The following is a 7,881-nucleotide window of genomic DNA, read 5'->3' as shown; positions in this document are numbered from 1 at the left end:
TTTCAAACTAGGGTTAGGGTTTCAAAGTAGGGTTTTAAACTATGGTTAGGGTTTCAAAGTAGGGGTTTAAACTAGGGTTAGGGTTTCAAAGTATGGGTTTAAACTAGGGTTACGGTTTCAAAGTAGGGTTTTAACCGAGGGTTAGGGTTCTTAAGTAGGGGTTTAAACTCGAGTTAGGGTTTCAAAGTAGGGTTTTAAACTATGGTTAAGGTTTCAAAGTAGGGGCTTAAACTAGGGTTAGGGTTTCAAAGTAGGGTTAGGGTTTCAAGGTAGCGTTTTAAACTAGGGTTAGGGTTTCAAAGTAGGGATTTAAACTAGTGTTAGGGTTTCAAAGTAGGGGTTTAAACTAGGGTTAGGGTTTCAAAGTAGGGGTTTAAACTAGGGTTAGGTTTTCAAACTAGGGTTAGGGTTTCAAGGTAGGGTTTTAAACTAGGGTTAGGGTTTCAAAGTAGGGGTTTAAACTAGGGTTAGGGATTCAAAGTAGGGGTTTAAACTAGGTTAGGGTTTCAAAGTAGGGGTTTAAACTAGGGTTAGTGTTTCAAAGTAGGTGTTTAAACTAGGGTTAGGGTTTCAAACTAGGGTTAGGGTTTCAAAGTAGGGTTTTAAACTATGGTTAGGGTTTCAAAGTAGGGGTTTAAACTAGGGTTAGGGTTTTAAAGTAGTGGTTTAAACTAGGGTTAGGGTTTCAAAGTAGGGTTTTAAACTAGGGTTAGGGTTTCAAAGTAGGGGTTTAAACTAGGGTTAGGGTTTCAAAGTAGGGGTTTAAACTCGGGTTAGGGTTTCAAAGTAGGGGTTTAAACTAGGGTTAGGGTTTCAAAGTAGGGGTTTAAACTAGGGTTAGGTTTTCAAACTAGGGTTAGGGTTTCAAAGTAGGGTTTTAAACTAGGGTTAGGGTTTCAAATTAGGGTTAGGGTTTCAAAGTAGGGTTTTAAACTAGGTTTAGGGTTTCAAAGTAGGGGTTTAAACTAGGGTTAGGGTTTCAAAGTAGGGTTTTAAACTAGGGTTAGGGTTTCAAAGTAGGGGTTTAAACTAGGGTTAGGGTTTCAAAGTAGGGTTTTAAACTAGGGTTAGGGTTTCAAAGTAGTGGTTTAAACTAGGGTTAGGGTTTCAAAGTAGGTGTTTAAACGAGGGTTAGGGTTTAAACTAGGGTTAAGGTTTCAAAGTAGGGGTTTAAACTAGGGTTAGGGTTTCAAAGTAGGGTTTTAAACTAGGTTAAGGTTTCAAAATGGTGGTTTAAACTAGGGTTAGGGTTTCAAAGTAGGGGTTTAAACTAGGGTTAGGGTTTCAAAGTAGGGTTTTAAACAAGGGTTAGGGTTTCAAAATAGGGGTTTAAACTATGGTTAGGGTTTCAAAGTAGGGGTTTAAACTAGGGATAAAGTTTCAATTAGGGGTTTAAACTAGGGTTAGGGTTTCAAAGTAGGGGTTTAAACTAGGGTTAGGGTTTCAAAGTAGGGGTTTAAACTAGGGATAAAGTTTCAATTAGGGGTTTAAACTAGGGTTAGGGTTTCAAAGTAGGGGTTTAAACTAGGGTTAGGGTTTCAAAGTAGGGGTTTAAACTAGGGATAAAGTTTCAATTAGGGGTTTAAACTAGGGTTAGGGTTTCAAAGTAGGGGTTTAAACTAGGGTTAAGGTTTCAAAGTATGGGTTTGAACTATGGTTATGGTTTCAAAGTAGGGGTTTAAAGTAGGGTTAGGGTTTCAAAGTAGGGGTTTAAACTAGGGTTAGGGTTTTAAAGTAGGGTTTTAAACTAGGGTTAGGGTTTCAAAGTAGGGGTTTAAACTAGGGTTAGGGTTTCAAAGTAGGGTTTCAAACTAGGGTTAGGGTTTCAAAGTAGGGTTTCAAACTAGGGTTAGGGTTTCAAAGTACGGGTTTAAACTAGGGTTAATGTTTCAAAATAGGGTTTTAAACTAGGGTTAGGGTTTCAAAGTAGGGTTTCAAACTAGGGTTAGGGTTTCAAAGTAGGGTTTCAAACTTGGGTTAGGGTTTCAAAGAACAGGTTTAAACTAGGGTTAGGGTTTCAAAGTAGGGGTTTAAACTAGGTTTAGGGTCTCAAACTAGGGATAGGGTTTCAAAGTAAGGTTTTAAACTAGGGTTAGGGTTTCAAAGTAGAGGTTTAAACTAGGCTTAGGGTTTCAAAGTAGGGTTTTAAACGAGGGTTAGGGTTTTAAAGTAGGGGTTTAAACTAAGGTTAGGGTTTCAAAGTAGGGTTTTAACCTAGGGTTAGGGTTCTAAAGTAGGGGTTTAAACTAGGGTTAGGGTTTCAAAGTAGGGTTTTAAACTAGGGTTAGGGTTTCAAAGTAGTAGTTTGAACTAGGATTAGGGTTTCAAAGTAGGGGTTTAAACTAGGTTTAGGGTCTCAAACTAGGGATAGGGTTTCAAAGTAAGGTTTTAAACTAGGGTTAGGGTTTCAAAGTAGAGGTTTAAACTAGGGTTAGGGTTTCAAAGTAGGGTTTTAACCTAGGGTTAGGGTTCTAAAGTAGGGGTTTAAACTAGGGTTAGGGTTTCAAAGTAGGGTTTTAAACTAGGGTTAGGGTTTCAAAGTAGGGTTTCAAACTAGGGTTAGGGTTTCAAAGTAGGGTTTCAAACTAGGGTTAGGGTTTCAAAGTACGGGTTTAAACTAGGGTTAATGTTTCAAAATAGGGTTTTAAACTAGGGTTAGGGTTTCAAAGTAGGGTTTTAAACTAGGTTAAGGTTTCAAAATGGTGGTTTAAACTAGGGTTAGGGTTTCAAAGTAGGGGTTTAAACTAGGGTTAGGGTTTCAAAGTAGGGTTTTAAACAAGGGTTAGGGTTTCAAAATAGGGGTTTAAACTTTGGTTAGGGTTTCAAAGTAGGGGTTTAAACTAGGGATAAAGTTTCAATTAGGGGTTTAAACTAGGGTTAGGGTTTCAAAGTAGGGGTTTAAACTAGGGTTAGGGTTTCAAAGTAGGGGTTTAAACTAGGGATAAAGTTTCAATTAGGGGTTTAAACTAGGGTTAGGGTTTCAAAGTAGGGGTTTAAACTAGGGTTAGGGTTTCAAAGTAGGGGTTTAAACTAGGGATAACGTTTCAATTAGGGGTTTAAACTAGGGTTAGGGTTTCAAAGTAGGGGTTTAAACTAGGGTTAAGGTTTCAAAGTATGGGTTTGAACTATGGTTATGGTTTCAAAGTAGGGGTTTAAAGTAGGGTTAGGGTTTCAAAGTAGGGGTTTAAACTAGGGTTAGGGTTTTAAAGTAGGGTTTTAAACTAGGGTTAGGGTTTCAAAGTAGGGGTTTAAACTAGGGTTAGGGTTTCAAAGTAGGGTTTCAAACTAGGGTTAGGGTTTCAAAGTAGGGTTTCAAACTAGGGTTAGGGTTTCAAAGTACGGGTTTAAACTAGGGTTAATGTTTCAAAATAGGGTTTTAAACTAGGGTTAGGGTTTCAAAGTAGGGTTTCAAACTAGGGTTAGGGTTTCAAAGTAGGGTTTCAAACTAGGGTTAGGGTTTCAAAGTACAGGTTTAAACTAGGGTTAGGGTTTCAAAGTAGGGGTTTAAACTAGGTTTAGGGTCTCAAACTAGGGATAGGGTTTCAAAGTAAGGTTTTAAACTAGGGTTAGGGTTTCAAAGTAGAGGTTTAAACTAGGCTTAGGGTTTCAAAGTAGGGTTTTAAACGAGGGTTAGGGTTTTAAAGTAGGGGTTTAAACTAAGGTTAGGGTTTCAAAGTAGGGTTTTAACCTAGGGTTAGGGTTCTAAAGTAGGGGTTTAAACTAGGGTTAGGGTTTCAAAGTAGGGTTTTAAACTAGGGTTAGGGTTTCAAAGTAGTAGTTTGAACTAGGATTAGGGTTTCAAAGTAGGGGTTTAAACTAGGTTTAGGGTCTCAAACTAGGGATAGGGTTTCAAAGTAAGGTTTTAAACTAGGGTTAGGGTTTCAAAGTAGAGGTTTAAACTAGGGTTAGGGTTTCAAAGTAGGGTTTTAACCTAGGGTTAGGGTTCTAAAGTAGGGGTTTAAACTAGGGTTAGGGTTTCAAAGTAGGGTTTTAAACTAGGGTAAGGGTTTCAAAGTAGGGGTTTAAACTAGGGTTAGGGTTTCAAAGTAGGGTTTTAAACTAGGGTTAGGGTTTCAAAGTAGGGGTTTAAACTAGGGTTAAATCAGAGCGGCCAATCTTTTTTTTTGTAGACATATTTATCATTTAGTTAGTTCTAAACGTATTGAGCTTTAAATTGAATTTAAGACATGGGATATGTCATTTAAGCGCTCCCTTATTTTGAGCAGTGTTGTATGAAGGTACTTTTAATCAGTGTGCTTTTCTGTTAGCAGGACATCGTGCATTTGGACTTGAATGTTTTGTTTGTCCTTATTGTGATTGTGACTACAACACAATGAAAAGTGTTGGTGTCAGTGAGGAACTGCGATGGTAAGGGATGAACTGCGATGGCAAAAATGCGGCCCGAACCGTAGATCGCACCGGGACAAATGAGGTATCAAACGATGCGGCTCGATCTGACTCGCTGCGCTATTATTTTTCTAAGAATTCCCAGTTACCAAGGCGACGCTATTCCCAAAAAACTCCCAAATAAAGTCCCATAGGAATGAATGGGAATCCGAAAGACATCAACTCCAATCAAGCACCTTTTTCCAAGACACGCTGCGCGCGCATACGTTGACCGACCGATATGAATTTTAGCTCATTTTGTTGGAATTTTTGTCATCTTTAGCTCAGTGTCAAAAAAAAAATTAAGGAATGAAAGCTCTCCCCCTGTGCGGGTTCAAAGACAGTGAGCAAAGGGGTGAAAGTCGCCTTTCTTGCATCAGCTAGAGCGTGACTAATTAAGGACAGAGTGCTGGGAACCAAAAAATATATTTCCAAAAGTTTCACTTTAACTCGTCACCATGGCCACAATCTTTGCTCACTAGACATCAAATTCGCACATTTTGTAGCCACAAGCCTCTGCTAGGGTTAGTTTTATTTGGCTAAGGTGTCATTTAGTACCTTTATTTTAACTTTAAGCGAGGAGAAGTCGCACTATTTTGATCTCTTTTCAATGTTTTCCGTTTTCCCCTCTTCATTTTCGATCAATCATAAGTTTTCAACCTGCTCTCATTTGGTCATTTTTCATCCGATTAAAAAACTGAGAACATGCTCGCGTTCCCCAAACCCTTGCCGTTCTAACGAGCCATTTCTGGAATCTGCATCTTCAACCGTTAAGTCGCGAGAGGCTTTTGTTTGAGGTGAGCGTAATCCTATACAAATCAATGGAATGTTGGTGCGTGACGTCTCCTAACAACTTAAAATCAAATGTGTGTGCGTGAATGTGCATGTTTTGTAAAGGGGCAGTAAAATACTGTTGATTATGGTAGATTCCACATTTCTTGACCGATTTCAATGGTTTAAATTTTAAACTGTTCAGCTCATTGAAATGTTACTTAAAATCAAATGTGTGTGCGTGAATGTGCATGTTTCTTAAAGGGGCAGTAACATACTGTTGATTATGGTTAACTTTTACATTTCTTGAGTGATTTCAATGGTTTCAATTTTAAACTGTTCAGCTCATTGAAATGTTAGTTAAAATCAAATGTGTGTGCGTGAATGTGCATGTTTCTTAAAGGGGCAGTAATACTTTTAGTTGATTATAACTTCCACATTTCTTGAGCGATTTCAACGGTTGAAATTTTAAACTGTTCAGCTCATTGAAAAGAGTTGCAAGAGTTAGCAGGCCCATTAAAAATTTCCGCGGGAATTTTTCTAGTTTTTTAATCTTCCACCGATTTTTCCGCAAGAATGCGGCCCGTACCGTACATCGCACCAGGACAAATGAAGTATCAAACGATGCGGCTCGATCTGACTCGGTGCGGCATTATTTTTCTAGGAATTCCCAGTTACCATGGCGACGCTATTCCCAAAAAACTCCCAAAATTCAGGGAAAGAAGGTCCCATAGGAAATGAATGTGAAAAGGAAAGACAAAATCACACATCAAGCACCTTTTTCCAAGACACGCTGCGTGCGCATACGTTAACCGATTGATATGAATTTTAGCTCATTTTGTTGGAATTTTTCCTATCTTTAGCTCAGTGTCAAAAAAAAAATTAAGGAATGAAAGTTCTTCCCCCTGTGCGAGTTCAAAGACAGTGAGTGTAATCGCCACTCTATTACGCAATTAAACTTTCAGTGGTGGGAACCAAAAAATCTATTTCCAAAAGTTTTACTTCAACTCGTCACCATGGCCACAATCTTTGCTCACTAGACATTAAATTCGCACATTTTGTAGCCACAAGCCTCTGCTTTCTGAAAAACTAAGTTTTATTTGGCTAAGGTGTCATTTAGTACCTTTATTTTCACTTTAAGCGAGGAAAAGTCGGACTTTGGCGCCTATCTCCTCCATGTTAATTTCTCCGTTTTTTCCCTCTTCATTTTCGATCAATTATAAGTTTTCAACCTGCTCTCATTTGGTCATTTTTCATCTGATTACAAAACTGAGAACATGCTCGCGTTCCCCAAACCCTTGCCGTTCTAACGAGCCATTTCTGGAATCTGCATCTTCAACCGTTAAGTCGTGAGAGGCTTCTGTTTGAGGTGAGCGTAATCCTATACAAAATCAATGGAATGTGGGTGCGTGACGTCTCCTAACAACTTAAAATCAAATGTGTGTGCGTGAATGTGCATGTTTTGTAAAATGGCAGTAAGATACTTTTAGTTGATGTTGATTATGGTGAACTTCCACATTTCTTGACCGATTTCAATGGTTTAAATTTTAAACTGTTCAGCTCATTTACATTAAAAAAAAAAACGTTTAAAAAAACACACACAATACACACACATTATTATTATTTTTAAATGAAATGGAATGGACTGCTATTTAAATAGTGCTTTTTTAGCTATACTGCCTGGTCTCTCACTTTTGCATAGCAACTGCCTCAGCCAATCATTTCTCTCACTGTTGAGCTCAACTCACCCCCTTTTTTTCTTGGTGTACTCAAGGCTTGGCCTATCTACGACTACTACTATTGCAAATACTATTACTACTACTACTATCTTGGCCAATTGATTAGGTACACCCAGGATTCTGGTCAATTCATTAGGTACACCCTGGATTCTTGCCACTCCGCCCACCCAGGGCGGCGGCCATCTTGGCCAATTAATTAGGTACACCCTGGAGTCTCGCCACTCCGCTCACCCAGGGCAACGGCCATCTTGGCCAATTAATTAGGTACACTAAGGATTCTCTCCCCTCCGCCCACCCGGGGCGGCGGCCATCTTGGCCAATTGATTAGGTACAGCCAGGACTTTTCAGTCACAAAATTGTTTTATTTGATTATTTTCCAAATTTGTAGCATGTGACTATTACTGTGTTTTTTTGATGATTGTGGTTTATTATTAACTCTTTGACCGCCATAAACGTTATAAAACGTTTAGCATAAACCTAGGGAAGGGCGCCGAGGACGTTAAAAGACGTCCCCTATGTTTTTTTTTTGTTTTTTTTTGAAAACGGGTGCAGGAAAGCCTTGGGCAGCTGTGCTGAAAGTATCAGGCAGATCTGATTAGTAAAAGACTCGTTTTGGCCCCTAGAGGGCAGCGATGACTCTCTTTGCACAAGGTTGGATGGGCCGCCCACCGTGGGCGTCAGTAGAAGACGTGAGGCGGAGCTAGAGTGTTGAGGAGACATGGCTGATGAAGCCCACAATGGCTGACCAATCAACCGGTTGCAAGCAGCTCACGCTTGAGCATTTTTTTCAAAGACGGAAAGCATCAATCAATACTAAAAAGCGCATTGATGTCGACGATGATGATGACTCCGAGCTTGACGCCAAAGTTGGAAGCCTTGACGCAACTGTTATGATCACGTAGTAAGCCTCACCGGCTAAGCGCGGCTAGTGCGGCTACCGCTGCTAAGGCCGCAAAACGCGCACAATAGCCGACCGGGTACTTCT

This window comes from Leptonotus elevatus, chromosome 22 (assembly GCF_054856555.1).
Source record: "Leptonotus elevatus isolate MCC_2025b chromosome 22, RoL_Lele_1.0, whole genome shotgun sequence".
Classification (NCBI taxonomy): Eukaryota; Metazoa; Chordata; class Actinopteri; order Syngnathiformes; family Syngnathidae; genus Leptonotus; species Leptonotus elevatus.
This window is presented reverse-complemented; position numbering follows the sequence as displayed.